Source organism: Centruroides sculpturatus, unplaced genomic scaffold (genome assembly GCF_000671375.1).
Source record: "Centruroides sculpturatus isolate CEXI.00-Female unplaced genomic scaffold, Cexi_2.0 scaffold418, whole genome shotgun sequence".
NCBI classification, from domain to species: Eukaryota; Metazoa; Arthropoda; class Arachnida; order Scorpiones; family Buthidae; genus Centruroides; species Centruroides sculpturatus.
In genome coordinates, this window is record NW_019385248.1 from 298,838 (window position 1) to 316,246 (window position 17,409).

Here is a 17,409-nt window from a genome sequence, read left to right on the forward strand (position 1 = left end):
GTGCTGTGGCGCTTCAATCTTTGGCTATGTCTTGGGCTACTCAAATATTTTACGTTTTTGATACTAAATTAACATCTGAAGTATAATTTTTTATTGTTTTTATATTTTTCAATATATTTATTTTGTTTGTACAAAATAAAAAAATAATTTTTAACGATACAATAGTCTTCGTTAGGCTTAACATCGACGAAAATTCAACGCGAAGAGACACACAACGAAAAAAAATTTCAATATGGGATACGTTAAACTATTTTTTCGTATGTAAATCAGTTATCCGAAATATCAGTTATCCGGACAACCCCAGTCCCCAATTGATTCGGAAAATCGACGCTCTACTGTATATATGTACAGTACCTAATTTATATATAATACTGTACAGACAATAGTAAACTCAATTTACCCCCCTAAATTCTCCATAGCGTGGCGCTGGACGGCGGAAAGTAGTTCGGCTGCCCGATGACGTTTTATCGAATTATAGGCGTTTTTTTACCAGGTTTGTACTGATACCGTCGCAATTTTTTCGCAGTCTTATAGGAATCGTAATTACAGGAACCTGTGTTATAGAGTGTCTACTATACAGTGGAGACTGATTTCTTCGAAATATTGTATTAAATGTAATAAAGACAGAAATTTTCCCAGTTCAACGAGAGTGACCGAAAAGTCGAAAATATTGGAAATTTCCGTGGACAACACCTGGTCCTAAAACGAATTAGTTAGAAAACAAATAACGGACAATCTATTAAGTTTAAAGTATTTAGATTTTTAGAGCTATGATGAGAAACGTTTAAAATTTACAACAACCCTGTCGCGTCCTTTGAGATATACTAGTGATACGACAAAAGACGTTAACCGATATCGGCACCATCGGAATTTGGCACGCATGCACGCGCCGCACTCCTACCACGATCGCCTTCGATTCCATTTTCGAGCCACTGGAGCACTAGGGAGCACTTTTAACTAAGTGGATTGTTTTAATATTTAAAAAGTAAAGAATATCTTATGCTATTATTATGTACGTTTCTTCACAAAACTATATTCATACAATCGAATATTTTGTACCAGGTATGTATAATTGTATATCCATCACACATTTTATTTTAACAAGTAAGTTTTTATNGATTAGTCTAGAATCGATTAATTTTATGGAAGAAAACCTTTCAAACAGCCGTAGTCTGTAAACTTCACACGTGTCGGGCTGTGATTGGAAGGACTCGTAAGAAATCGGATTCCTAAAGAATGGAACGTATCTATGATCTTATAGGGGTGGTCGACTGTATATTATATCAAAATTAATAGATGTTATATGTTTTTTTTATCAGAGCAAGAATTTGTATTTAGAGGTCGTAGGGAATCTATTGAATCTAATGGCAGAGGTAATTACATTGAACTTGTTTATTTATTAAGTGCGTCAGATAATCTATTAAAAATACATTTAGAGGAGTCTACGGATTTTACTGGCTTATCCAACAAAATTCAAAATAATCTCGTTAATTCGTTAGGAAACGTTTTATTGCAAGAAATTAAAAAAGAAATTGAAAACGCAAAATTTGTTGCTGTAATTTTGGATGAAACAACGGACATTAGCCACAGTGCTCACATGTCTACTGTATTTCGTTACGTGAAAGAAAACGGTAACGCCGAAAAAAGATTTGTGGACTTTACTGATGTGAGTGAGAACAGAGACGCAAATTAGTTATTTAAGGTAAACGCACAGGTAGTGGACACTTTAAGGAAAATTTTTCGACTTTTTTGAAACTGGACCCCTATTTGGAAGCCTTATGGCTTAAAAGTTATATTGTCTGTTAGACAAAATCTTTCTTCACTCACTGTAAGGATTTTAATTATGTCAATCTCGTCGAATACATTTTAATTTAATTTATTTTGTAAGGTTGAAAATGTTTCAGTAGTGGACATTGAAAAAATTGAGATATTTAGTAATGGACAGGCATTTGCACCAGTAGTGGACAAGGAATATAGAGATGATTATATTCAAGATGAAATCGTTTTTATTTTTCACAACTTGCAGAATTTGACAGTCTTTACTATAAAGAACAAGAACACTGTTAATTATAATGACAACTCATAATTTAATTAAATTAATTAAAATATCAAATTGTACAAATGTAAATTACATGTGTATAGTTTGTAATGTTTATATGAAAATTGAAATGTTTTATATTTATGTTTCATAATACTTATTAGTATTATGAAACATAAATATAAAACATTACAAAGTTAGTATAAGAAACTTTCTTATTTTGTTATTGTTACATTATTCTTAACGAATACAAATGTTGAAATAAATAAGATCAGTTTTAACATACTGGAATGGATTATTGTTACACTCAATATTAAACACTTAAAAATAATAGTATAAAACTGGGTTCTAAGTTACATTTAGGAGAACTCAAATATTAACGTCAGCATAGTTTAAGGAAATATTGTTGCATTGTTAATTTGTGTTGAACTACTTATCTATGTCAATGCCTTTCGAGAATTGACAGTGACTCTCTCTTCCAAAAATTAGAGGCTTAGGAAGCCTCAAGTCAATTTGAGAAATATTTATCGTTTGTACATCTTTTTCATTTTTAGCAAATACGCTTTTCATCCTATTTATGGAATTAAACACAATCACTTCTGCGATATTATCACTGATTAAACTGGTAATTTTGCACACACATTTGTACTTTCTTTTCTTACTAGACAAGGTGGCAACTACAAAATCATTCTCATGCAGGATTGATTCCCTTTCCTTTTCAATGGTATTCCGACTGTGTCTTTCGGACATATCCTTCCTCCGAGTCCAATTTAAAGTTCCTTCAATACTTTCTCCCCTTTCTTCTGTATATTTCGATTCCTTAATTGCTGAACTTGGTCAATTGTTTCGTTTGAAGGAGGTTCAATATTTTCCTGAAACTGCATAATGTCGTCTTCTTCTTCTTCATCTTCCATAGTGTCTTCTACATCTAACGTAACATCGTTTGTACTACCACCATCCGAGGGAATCCAAGAACCTTCATCTTCTGATGATGTCTCTTCCTTTCTCATTTTCTTCTTTCGTTGCTTTGTAGTCTTCATTTTCATTTTCATAGCTTTCTCTTCAGCTTTCCTTTTATTCTCAGCAGTCTGTTCTTCCTTCTTTCTCTGTCTTGCCAAAGCTCTCTCCCTTTTCAGTTCTAGTTCCACTATTTTCTTCTTTTCCTTATTTTCATAATATTCCTGCCAAGCTTTTGACGTAACTACAGAAGGTATGATTTCCTTTTTCTTCCTTTTGTTAGTGATTTCCCTGGGTTCTGGCCAGAGAAGTGACCTTTTGAAAGGACTAGGTACTGTTTCAGAGATCTGACTGTTATTGCGGCTATTGTGTGTACTTGTGGCAACAATGGTATTGCCAGTGTTTGAAGTACTAGGTCTTTCATTTTGATAGTGGTAGTCATTATGAATATCATGAATATATGAATCACTGAATGCACTGGTGTTACTGACATCATTTATCTCATGGTTGCGATTGATTTGAGCAGTTTCAACCGTCGAATCTTCATGTTCTGATTCATTATTGTTGAAGGATTTGCTGTTGTTTCCAGCTGTTACTTGATTCATGATGTCTGTCTTCATCTGGTGCCATAAATTGAACAGGGACTTGTCTGTAGCCTCAACATCTTCAAAAGAAACTACAGTCTCAAATAACCCCACTTTCTCAGGTCCCATGTATATTTTTAATGTTTCAAAACCAACTCTTACATCACTTTTCGTGAGAGTACTGTCTGACTTCTTCTTGCACATTATTTTCCTACTTAGCATACCGGGTGCTGTAGGATCCCATGGCACCAAACCATGTTTTGTCCACTATTGAAACACCTCATTTCAATAAACGGACATTCACGGTTTAATAGTGAACACCCCCTGTCCATGACTAGACAGAGTAACCAAAAAATGCTTGAATCAATACTGTATGTTACTTAACATTAGGTGATTTAATTTTTGACTTGATACTGATTAAAAGTGAAAAGTTCATTTTCACTAGTTGTGGCCACCTCTTGTCCACTACTAAAAATATACGATATTTTTGTTTCATTAGTGGACATCTCATTCAATTGACTTGGAAAATAAAAATACTATCAGGAAGGTCTTAAAACATACCAACGAAGCTCATATTAATAGTATATCACCAAAAAACTTCCGTGAAACTAACTGTTAATACAGCAAGCGTGATTTAAATTACCTAGACCTTAAGGAAACAGACAGCAGACTCACTTGTCTTCTTATATCAGCAGGAATGCCATCACTAATGAGCGCGGGAAAACATCCCATGATGCACTAGAAAAGGATCAGTGCGAGTTACCACCACTAGAGGGTTCTGTCTACTGAATGATTTGTATGTTTGAACAGTGAAGCCATCAACAACCTTATTACTCATATTTGAAGTTCAAAGTGTCCACTACTAACGCAGTGTCCACTACCGGTGCGTTTACCTTAATCACGTTAAGAGTTACTTAGATGAATTTCAATGCACTAAAAAATTAGTGACACAAACATTCGACGGTGCTGCCGTAATGGCCGGACAACGTAATGGTGTCCGAGCCAAAATTAAAGAAATATCCAAACACGCTATCTTCGTACACTGTTATGCTCACAGATTAAACCTAGTTTTCTCTCAATCTGTTATATATATAAAAGAATGTAAAATATTTTTTTCAAACTATGACAGGATTTTCTTCATTTTTTTTTCTAAATTTTTTAAAAGATCTCATGCCTTCGACCTAGAAGTCAAAAAACGATTTTTTTCAGCCACACCTATTAGATGAAATTACAATAGCAGCATTGTAAACTGCGTTATGGAGTATAAACAAGAATTCAAACTTCTGTTGTTGAATGTGGTTGAAAGTCCAGAACAATGGGATTCTGATACTACAATTTCTGCAAGAGGATTATACCATTATTTAATAGATTTTGATTTCCACTTTTTATTACTAGTTTTTCGTCAAACATTTGCACAGTCTGATATCCTTTTTGATATAGTACAAAAAATTTTAATATAGAATATTGTATTATTAAAATAAATCGGTTTATTGACATTTTACGATAGAAAAAAATGATTCTGATTTGATTTGAGACATTTTGTAAAAAGATGAAAATTTTATAAAATTCAACCAAAAAGACAAATGAAACATACTGATATTGAGTCTGAAAAGGAGTTATATAAACATCTGTTTTATGAAATAATGGATACATTGACACAAAATTGTACTGACAGATTTTCAGACATAAAATCTTTGCAATTTTTTATCACTTTTAGATGTTAATAATTTAAAATATTATGAAAAACAATTTTACGAGGAGAGTTTTAATTCTTTACGTAAATTTTATGAAGAATTTTTTGATTTATCTAAATTACGGAGGGAATTGCAATATTTATATTCGTGTCCGGACTATATAGGCAAGTCACTCTTAGACATAAAAAATATAATGTACTTTTAAATACAGTACTTTTAAATACAGTACGTTGATGATCGGTGGAAAATTGAATTCATTTTCGATTCCGACTTTTCTCCTGCTCCAGGTAGGAGTCTCGTTACGCTTAGAAACGAAAGACCAGCAACTCGAAAGCGTAATTGAAGGAGAATGACAAATCAAAATGAACGAAAGAAAAAACAAAGATCGATATCCCCAACAATCGAGGACACCTGGCACTCGGTTAGTTAATTAACGTTCCGAATAACCAAAACGCCGTATATTAACGCGCAAAAAAAACAGTTTCTCGTGTATTTTGCCAACCCGTAACCCTGCCACTTAGACTTAGACAGTGTCGCCGACACCAACAGACGAAGTCTCCCCACCTGTCTTTCGGACTTGTCAACGCCACTGCCCGAGGCCATCTTCGATAGACGATCAAAGAACCTCATCCACTCCCAGGACGTCTGAACAGCTGATTGTCGTAAAGCATACTATTTTGTACACAGTGTAAGTTTATTTTATATTAAAATAAACGGTTTTTATTAGATACTTGTCATCTTTGTCTCGTCCGCCACAACTCGTGTACGAATGGACCCTAGACCATCACTGACAAGCAATTAATTGATTGCCACTGGAAGTCGGTTTGTTACAAAAATACAGCTTCCCTATCATCAAATGTCACGGCACGCCCCTGATTCTTCTATTGTTTAGAAGTTAGCGTTGCATTTTCATATTAAAAACAATCTATTTCTAACCACTATATTTTTTATTTAAAACAAAATTATTTTAATGCGAATTTTAGTGAGGGTTCGGACCTGTCCAGAGCCTCACATTATGCTGTAATTTTTTTCGCTACATTATACCTGCTTTATATATTTAATGTTAATAAAATTTTTGATTTTTTTAAGTTATTTTTTTTACAAATATTTGAATTTAATTTTTAAATTTATCATTTTTTGAAATATTTAATTTACGCAGTCTTAGAAAGAATTCTACAAAAGATATCAGAGAGAATTTCATCAGTATTTTCACTACATATTAATGACATTCATACGCACTGTCATACAATTAGTTGTATGAAATATGTTTATTTCGCGATATAATTCATTTCTTATTCTTATAAAAGATCGAGATAGAAAAATAATGTAATGTAGTTCTTTTAAAACTGCGGCGTACGGTGCCATTAGTCATGTTCTTTTAATTTAAAATTATTTTTCCTTTATCCACTTTCGAGTTATTTTTGTTAGGTTATTCCTTTCTTCAAACGGCACGCTAAGATTAATTTGTAGCTTTAGAACGAGTTAATTCTTTTGTTTTATCTTTCTAAGTTCTTCCTTTCTGGCTAGTATATATATTCGACACGAGAAAGTCTTAGATTCGTGTGGAATTTGACTATTCAGACTTTATAAAATCTCGACGTTTCGATACCACACGACAGAATAAATAAAAACATACGAAAAATGCCGAAAAAGTATATAGTTACGTATAAACGTGTATGCGAGTGTCTCGTAATTCTATTTCTTTGGAAAAAATAAAGAAACAAATTTTGATGTTATAACTTGTAGAGATTGGTTATAATCCTGTTTAGACTCATACCGTGTTTCCCCGAAAATAAGACAGTGTCTTATATTAATTTTTGCTCTGAAAAATGCGCTAGGTCTTATTTTCAGAGAATGTCTTATATTTTCCAGGAAGAAGAATTCACAATTATTATTGAACAAAAAAATTCCAAGTCAAACTTAGACGAGAATGACGTATATCCGGTGTGTCGAACTGTCGCCTTTTTATAGCGTCAACATCGGACTCGCTGACCAATTAGTGCTTACTGGACCGTAGCACTATGCAAATGTCATGTGGCGTGATTCCCGACCGACCAATTAGCCATCATCAGCCGTAACGTTATGCAAATCTGTGATTCCCAAGCCATAGCCTTATGCAAATCATGCCGTGTGGCGTAATTGTCTGCTGACCAATCAGTGGCTGTACTTTCAAAAAGCCAACGGCCACTTTCAACCATCTGTCGATGACCGTTACGACTAAAAAAAACTTCGCTAGGTCTTACTTTCAGGGGGAGGTCTTATATTTCGCAATTGAGCAAAATCTGTGCTAGGTCTTATTTTCTGCGGATGTCTTATTTTCGGGGAAACACGGTAGTTATGCATATCGAATTATGATAGATCTTAGTATATATGTTACCGCTAAAGCTCGGAAACTCGTTAATCTGCAGACTACCTAGCATGATCCGTTAAAGTTGCTAAAATTGTTCTATTTCTCAAATTACCTAGGTAATGTGCAGATTATCTAGGTAATCTGCAAATTACCTACTAGGCACTCGGTAAAGTGAAAATAAGATCTTTGCTGAAACAACAGCAACGTTTCTGTACGCTTAAATTAACATAATGTTCTTTATTTAATTTTCGATATCTAAAGAATCAAGTTAATACAATCAAACCATCGACAAATTAGTTGATAGAATCAATCATCAACCAATTAAAAAACATACAAAAAATTAAACGATTTAAAATATTAATACAATTAGGGAAATTATTATATAGATAACCACCTATGGAATTTCGGGACTTTGAGTATCTATCTGAACTGAGGGGACCGAGACGACTTCAACGATACTCTACTTTTGGACCGGAGACGAAAAATAATAAAGTTATCATACTTTTTCTGGTGATTGCATGATGTAATTGTGCAGTTAATGTTACCTATGGTGAGTAAAATGGCGGCTCGTCTCTGATTCCAGCAAACAGAAGAAAGGAAGCTGTGGGGACGCACGTTCTGTCCTAACCTAACCTATTTTATTAAATTACCATAATTATTACCAACCAAGTTATTAGAATAGGTTAGGTTAGGTTTGAACGTGCGTCCCCACAGTTTCCTTTCTTCTCTTTGCTGGAATCAGAGACGAGCCGCCATTTTACCCACCATAGGTAACATTATCCAATTGTGCAGTCTAAAGATTGGTGACACTTTGAATTTCATAGCAATTGGTTTCTGCGACAAGCACACCTATTTGTGGTAAATTTATTTGTGGCAAAAATCTTATTTTCACTTTACCGAGTGCCTAGTAGGTAATGTGAGGATTACCTAGATACTCTGCAAATTATCTAGGTAATTTGAGAAATGGAACAATTTTTACAACTTTAACGGATCACGCTAGTTAATCTGCAGATTAGCTAGGTAATCTGCAGATTAACTAGCGTGATCCGTTAAAGTTGTGAAAATTGTTAATCTGCAGATTAGCTAGGTAATCTGCAGATTAACGAGTTTCGAGCTTTAGCGGTAACATATACGTTACAGAAGCAATGGTGAATTGATTTATTCAATGAAAAATAGTTCAGAATTCGACCATCATGTGAATATGTGCCGTTTAATAAAAAAAAAACAATTCAGAAACATTAAACATTATTCAGTCACAAAATATCTTCGCTGTGTGCTCCGTTAACATTAACGTTATAAAGGTAAAGGTTCTACATACTACATTAAGTTCAATGGTCGACAAAAGAAATTTTTTACAAATTTAAGCCATATAACTTGAGATATTAGCATTTACATAAAGAATTTTAATACTTATTCTAGAAACGCAATCTTTTAGAAATCCCCACAACCAAACATCAAGGGATTCAGGCCAAATAAACGAAGCCGCTCGGTGTTCTGAGAAGTTCTAAATATTACGATTCTCGCTAAAGTCAATACGAAGCAGTTCCTTGGCTTGTAATTTAATGTGGGGAGTTAATCCATCTGGCATGAAGACAGTAGTGCGTAAACATTGCCGTTCAAGTAAGGTAGGAATGACATGCTGTTGAAAGAGTTTACAGTAATGCATACAATAGGGAAGAATATTTTTTAGGCTTTCAAAAGTAAGATTTATGGAGAACAACTTTGGTTGCAGTCTTTTTTAGTAGGTTTGTTCATATTGCGTATGAATTTCTGAGAAACGCTACCCGGCGACAACTTTTTTATAGCAGAAATCACTTTTCTATGGTCTATATAAGAAATGTATTTAAGTTTCATTAAATTCCGGTAAGCAGAATGAGCTCGACAAGAGATTGAATAGGGTTACTTTACTTACACTTAACCTATACATAATTGGCATTAAAAATGTTTAATTTTGGTGGTTATAGGTCGCGGGGTGGAGAGATAGAAAGCAGTCTTGTGTTATATTCCTGATGGGGATAGAATTAATGAAAACTACGCCTTATCAGTGTTTTAACGCCAGACAAGATTTTACTTTATAACTGGATAAGATATGCAACTGATTGCTAGACTTTAATTAAAATAACTTTATTTTCACGAAAATAGCATTCCTTCCGTTTTTCATTTATTTACTGTATAACTATTGTTGCACAAAAACAACCGATAATGACAGTGAGGGCAGAGATTTCACTTACTTTTAGCAATCAGCGAAACATTAAAATTTTCTGTTAGGACAGAGTGATGCTGGTCATCTACCCGACCTGTTTCAAGATAATATTTGTGATTAGAAATTAATTAACTTTTGGTTCAGATCGAACAGTTTATATTGGTAATTGAGCTTTCCTATCCTTAAGCTGACCACTCGTTCATCTATGTAATATTGTTCTCGAGATTCAGCAAAGAAAAGAAGACAGACACCAAACGAACAAACGAGAGTGAAAGTTTATACATCTACAGTTTTTTTCAAATTGCAGCCCAGCAATTTCTTCACAAATTGCGACAGGTAAGGAAACAAGAATTTATCCTTATACAAAATTCAATACGTTAAAAATATTTACACTCAAAATCAATTCTAAATAAAACGTCTGAAACGTTACAATTGTTTATTGTTCTATAAATTTGAGAATACCGATGTTAATGTTTATATATAATCTGTTGTGTTGTGTTTTGTTTTGGGTAAAGTTAATATAAACACATCAACAAGATTAAAATCAAATTTGTAAAACAATACGTTGTTTATAGACTAAAATATAACTACCAATTAAATAAATTCTCAATGAAAAAGTCTGTAATTAAGCCGAAAGGATAAAATAAAGTTTAATATTCGTAGTTTCGTTTTAGTTTTAAAAGCTTCAGTTATCATTAGTAATTTTGTTGAATATCCACAATTCATTAATCCATTAAAAGCAACGGTAATATCTGTCATAATTGAAATGACATACGAGAAAAGTCCATTTAGACGGAATTTCAACCATTTCTGTTTCGAAAACAAGAATTTTTCCGTTATGCCGATAACAACAATTCTTCAAATTGTTTAGTCCTCTGTTTCTGGAGATAATTCATGCATCAAAGCTTCGACATTTCAGAAACGAATTTCCTTTAAAAATTTCTGAAATAATTGCGATTCCGTGCAAATGGACTTAACTCATATCAATTACGTTTGACAGATGTTATTGCTATTTAAAATGAATGAATTGTCATTTGTCACAAAATTTTCCTTTTACATAATACAAGTTTTCGTTATTCACCTTTATAATTTTTATTTGTCTTCAGTTACAAATTTTAACACTAATAAACTTTTTATGTTTTAAGTTATTCAATGAATTTATTTAAACCTATAAAACATATAAAATTCGGTATAAATTTTATCAAATATTTAATATTGCAAAATAACGAACAAATATGTGTATAGAAAATGACTTTTAAAAATGTCAAGGATTTCACTAGAACAGAACGTTAAAACTACGTGAAATTCGGAAGAACTCACACGCTGTTAAACTCCCCTTTCTCATATAAATAGAATATTGTACATCCTTTGTAAATTAACAAAGTAAAAAATATTTTCTAATTGAAATTAAGTCGTTTTTTCTCTCGCTAATTTCTTTAAAAATGACCCCCCTAAATCCTAATTCTCACATTATAATTAACTATAATTAATTAATAAATATATAACAAAATATATGTGTACATAATGACATTTTATCAATTTATGTAATTATAGATATTTTACACAAAATTACTCTAAATCATATGGGCAAGCAGTTCATAAATATAATGCAATTATATACTAAATTCAGTTTAAAATGTAATCAATCCTTAATGATTGGTGATTTGCTTTTTGTCCCTTATATTACAACATAAATATATGAGCAGTAATTTTGGCTCTATGGAGGACTTATCACGAATACGGTGTGAAATTCGGGGTTTGTTAATATATTAGGGGGTAATAGTTTTAGGAAAATCGGACGTGAGATTTATACCCACCTCCTTGACACCCCTCGAACTGATCTAAAGACTTACAATGGTAATTGTACCATTGAAATGTGAAAAAAAGCGAGCAATTATTTATTATGGCATAATCACAAAGTCGGACTGCAATTTTAGTAATATTTTTAAACTTTGATTTAAAATATATGCTTTCACCTCAAATCAGTAGTGTCTTGTCCCTGTACTTTACATCAACTTTTCTTAAGCTTTCTACATCTGATTTCGGATTTAATCTGTCTAACTCCCATTGTCGAAATTAAGGTAAAATAGGCAAACATCAAACGACAGAGGGAATAAATCTACAATTTTTTTAAAATGTAGCCTAATAAAGAATGCTGTGAAAATCCAGCTTTTCGTATTAAGTGTTATAAAATAATAGTTTCATCTTTCACTGAATTTATTTCATAAAACGAATATAATTATTACTATATTGTGGCGTTATAGTTATTATTTTATTTATAAAGTAAAACCTTTTTAAGCCGGAATAAATTATTTAACAGTTAATAAATTGTGGAAATAATTGACACTGAAATAATTTTTATTTTTTTCTTGTGAAGAATAATAAATATTTTACTTATATATAAATTATTTAATACCAAAAAAGTATTATGTGTATTGTGCAGGAATTAAAATTACTTTGTTTTATAAATACATTTCACAGTAGTATACATTTAAACATTAAAAAATACTTAAAACTAAAAAAAACGAATGAAATGGGTTAATTTTGAAGAGAAAGCTTCAAGATTTTTTCCATTTCTTGCTTTTCTGCGAAATCTGACCCCCATGAGTAATTGTGTTTACAGCTGGATGACCTTGAGAACAGCTGGTATTGTCTTTCGCGGAACATTCTCATAAAACTTACAGAAGAAATAGGGTTTAAAATAGGTTGAATACTAGCTGGCCGTATATTTTTCAATATTTTAAAAAAGTTACGTTTTTTATCGCGATTTCGGACCCCGACTTAATTAAACGTATATATAATATAATCTATTAATTAAAAAAATTAAAAAAACTATTGGTCGTTTTTGACATTAGCAACTAGCTTTAAATAACTTTACCGAAGTAAAATCCGCGCACTAGAACGTTAGAATGATGAAGAAAATTTTATAAAAAATCCCATACAAAACAATTAAGCGTTAAGCGTGCGTCATTAAAGGTAGATTACAATCGCAATAAAATTTTTCGCATGCGAGAACATTTTTGTAAAATCTGGATTTTCTTGTTCCATCCACTTTTAGTTTTTTCCCCTATTGATCATCTGAAAAATGTACCTGAGAATCGGATTAAGTCTATTATTTCAGATATTAACGCAATAAATTTTATTTAAACAATTTATGCTATTACATATTTTATTGTATGAAACTTATAAAAAATTTATATAATTGCAAACCATAATATAAGTAACATCTATAAGTAAAAACGAGTAATTATTTATTGTAAAATGGTCACAATGCGATTTTTAATCAGATTTTTATTTTGTGTAATTTAAACCAGCGGTCCCCAACCTTTTTATCGCCGCGGACCGGTCAAAGTTTGATCATTTTACCGCGGCCCACTGAGGGGGGACGTTGATTGTTTACATTTTAGATTGATTTAATTTAACAATTTTAATTTAATTGTATTTAAACATGCCTTCAACATAAAATACAGTTACACCAAAAAATGAATATAATGTGATTTAACATTTTAACTCACTAGAACGCTAAATCAATGAGAACCCTGAGCTTGTCTCATTGCAACGAGACGGTTCCCTCTGGGGTAATAGGAGACAATGACACCCGAAGTGTGTTGTGTTTCTTATGTCCAGTTTATTCAGTTGTTCCGTCGTCCATTAAAAGTCGCACAAACCCGAGGAAATACACCATAGTAAATAAAATGGAAATAATTTAATGTTCCTTGGGCGGCCCGGTACCGTTTGATCCACGGACCGGTATCGGTCCGCGGACCGGGGGTTGGGGACCACTGATTTAAACTATATATTCTCCATTCCAAATTTGTAGTGGTTTGCCTCTGAACGTCATACTTTTACGTTAACAATAGAGTCGCGTGATCTATTAACTACTTTGAAGGGAAAAGTTTTGAATTGTAATAACGTGACTTCTGGTTTGAGTCGGAATTTCGTATATAGACCTCCTGCCCCTAAGGTTTACACATTCGGTCTCGACTTTCATCTAACTCCGTTCTCGAGATTGAGGAAAGAAAGACGAACGAACGACAGTAGGAATTTATAAGTCTATAACTTTTTCAAATTGCAGCCCAATTATCTTATAACATAAGTAAAGAATTTCACATTAGTAATGTAGATAAGTTATTACTAAGAAATAGGTTGATATATTATATCATTTATACAGTTATATATATGCTATACTATAAAACACTTATATAAATATATTATAACATAAACACAAGCATACATATATACTATACTATATATATACATGTTTATAGTATATTAATTAAAAATTCTAAAAAAAAATCGGTAACATAAAAAAAGTTAAATAACTTACTTCCTTCAAAAACCTGTAAAATTTTAAAAATGTAATGCACGTTCTGTCAAGCAAGCATCAAGCTATGAACAAGCAACAGGTCTTTTGAGAGTGTTCTTTTGAAGAAGAAACAAAAATATAAGGATTTCTTAATTGAAATTATAAATTATGACTGTAAAGTTCCAAAAATATCATTTTAAACAATGTCATAACATTAAATAAAAAATAATAAATCGTTTTATAACATTTAGACTTAAACTTTTGGTTTAAAATAGAAGAAAAAGAAAAAAAATGTAAAGTACAGTTTAAAAATGCTCCTTCGAGTAAAATCATCTAAAAATGTGAAATAATGTTAATAACCATTCTTCAAATATAATTTGTTTTTTAATAATTACTATAATGATATAACTAATTGTTACTATCGTTTAGAATAACTGCTAGATTATATTCATTTCCTGTTTCTGATCATTTAATTTTACTTGATATTGTGGGATTATAAAAATATTTCTGATTTCATCTGTGGTTGTATTTATAATTATTGTACCGCTAGAACCATTTTGAACATTACTTTTAATTTATCTGACAGAACACCAACTAATTTCTATATCCGATGAGGGATTTAAAGATACGCTATTAAAGTATCTGTTTGTTCTTGCTGCCTTTCAGTTGCCAGATTCTGGGAGACTTCCGCCGATTCACTTAGATTAGCATTTTCGTCAAAAACAACATATTCCTTATCCGTGATCTTTAAAGTGATTGCGAGGCCACAATTCGCAAGATTAGAAGCCATGCATGCTTGTGTCCATACAAACGGCTCGAGGATATGCTCCTTAAGAAACTTGATTTGAACAAATCCAAAAGAAATATTTGTGAGTGTCTGTTGTCGTCTCGAACTCTTTGTCCTTTAATCTATATATTCAAACTATGGAATCAGTAGGATAGACGATACATCTACAGATATTAGCGATCTTGCTGATCGCTAATATCTGTAGATGTATCGTCTATCCTACTGATTCTATTATTAGAAAAAGGCATTTTGAGAAGTTGATTACCAGCTTATCCGAATTATCCGAAAAGCTCTCAAAAATATCAGTAACACACAATATATATTAAAGAAACTTTTCGACACTAAATTGGTAAAATGAACTGTGACGATGCGGTACAACATTCCTATTAATATAAAGTAGAGAAGAACGTACAGGAAGATTCCTGAATTTTTCAAAGAAACCAAGATGTTGAGTGGGTGCGGGGAATGTTGCCAGTAATGAGTTCCACAAAACAGCGCGCCAAAAGATGTTATTTCTCGAATATTTTCGAACTGAAGATCGATGATTTGGCGCTGTAAGAAACGAAAAGGGCTTCGAGAAGTTTACAAAAGTTTACGCGCGATTCGTTTTGTATTCTTTAATATTGATTTAATTAATGACCTCCCTGACAGGAAATACAAGATAATAAATGACAGCAAAATTAACACTAACCCCGAAAAACTCATTTACGTAGAAAAGAAAATTAAGTCTATTCGAAAGTAATCATTTTATCATTTGTAACCACTGATTAGGAGCAAGAGAATAACCTCGACGCGGCGCCTTTGTCAAAGTTTGTATTATTTGGCGACGCCCGTGGGAGCTACCAAAGAATAAAAACCACTGAATTAGCGAAAACAACTCTCTAACTGCTAGTATTATTTAATTGTACAACTACATACATATATATAGTTGTACAATTGTATGTACACATAGAATGTAGAAATAAATAATAGATATTCAGTTTACTAGAATATTCCAAGAAAAATTAATATTTTTATTATTGAATCACTCGTAATTTCATGCATTCATTTTTCACACGAATACACGTAATTCATGTATATTGTATTTCTTGCATAACCACAAACAGAACGTTGAACGATTTTACCAGTTTATTTCGTAAGATGTACTGCACAGTACTGTTCGGCTGAAAATAGAAATCTGCACGTAACACAGAAGTAAAATAATAAAATTGTACTTTAAAAAAAGATTAAATCAAACCTTTTACTATTATACGAATACAAGTAAATATTCCTTTATGCATAAACTAAGAATTAAACTGTTGACATTAGGTATACGCGAATACTAAAGTAAAAATATAGTCGATATACTTTTAATAACCTGTGATGTGTTCAGTTCATTATTAATTCGAATATGCTTCTCTCATATATATAAACAGAACTATAAATAATTTTCTTCAGAAACAGCAGATTAAATGATTGACCTTTTGAAGAATTGTTGTTATCGACATTCCGGAAAAATTCTTGTCTCGATACAGAAATGGTCGAAATTCCGTCTAAATGGACTTTTCTCGTATGTCATTTCAATTTTGACAGGTATTTCCGTTGCTTTTAATGGATTAATGAATTATAGATATTCAACATCATTACAAATATAAACTAAAGTTTTGAATTTAAAACGAAACTATAAACAGTAAATCCTTATTGCATCCTTTCAGCTTAATTACTCTCTCATTAATTGAGAATTTAGTTAACTTTAGTTATATTGATATATTACTGTCTGGTCAAACAATAATTTGACAAATACGATTTTCACGAAAGCTGATAATTCGTCGGTGTTTCGATGTTCATTTTATTACAGATAAAATAGAAAACATAAATGTTTAGATGTGCAAAATTAATACTACAATATTTTAAAATTTATCAAGTAATGAACAATTCAAACATTATGGACTTCTTATTTAGAATTAATTTCGATTATAAATATTCTTAATTTATAGATTTCTGTATACGAATAAATTATAGTCGTATAATAACCAGGGATCATTGAAATAACATGTTATGATTTTTATTTTATTTTTATTACAACATTCCTTTATCAGTGTTAGAATTTGTGACGAAACTTTTCGTCTGAATTTGCAAGAACTGTAGACGTAAATTCAGACAGTCGTCCTTTCATCCGTACGTACGTTTGTTTGATCGCCTGTCTTCATTTAATGAGGAAAACGGAGTTACGTAGACGACCGCCGAGGATACACAGCTTAGGGACCGAATGCCGCAATTAAGTAAATAAAAGGTCCGACATAGACCGGCAGTTACGTTACTACAATTAAAAATTTATCTCGAAAGGAGCTTGAATAACTTTTTAATGTAGTACACTGTAATCGCTCATCCAAAAATATAATAGGAAGATAGATAAATTAATTAATGTATTTCGAAACGCTTAATTGTAAGTTATGATACATAAATTGATTAAAAAATTAATATTACTTTTACATGCAGGACTATACAAAA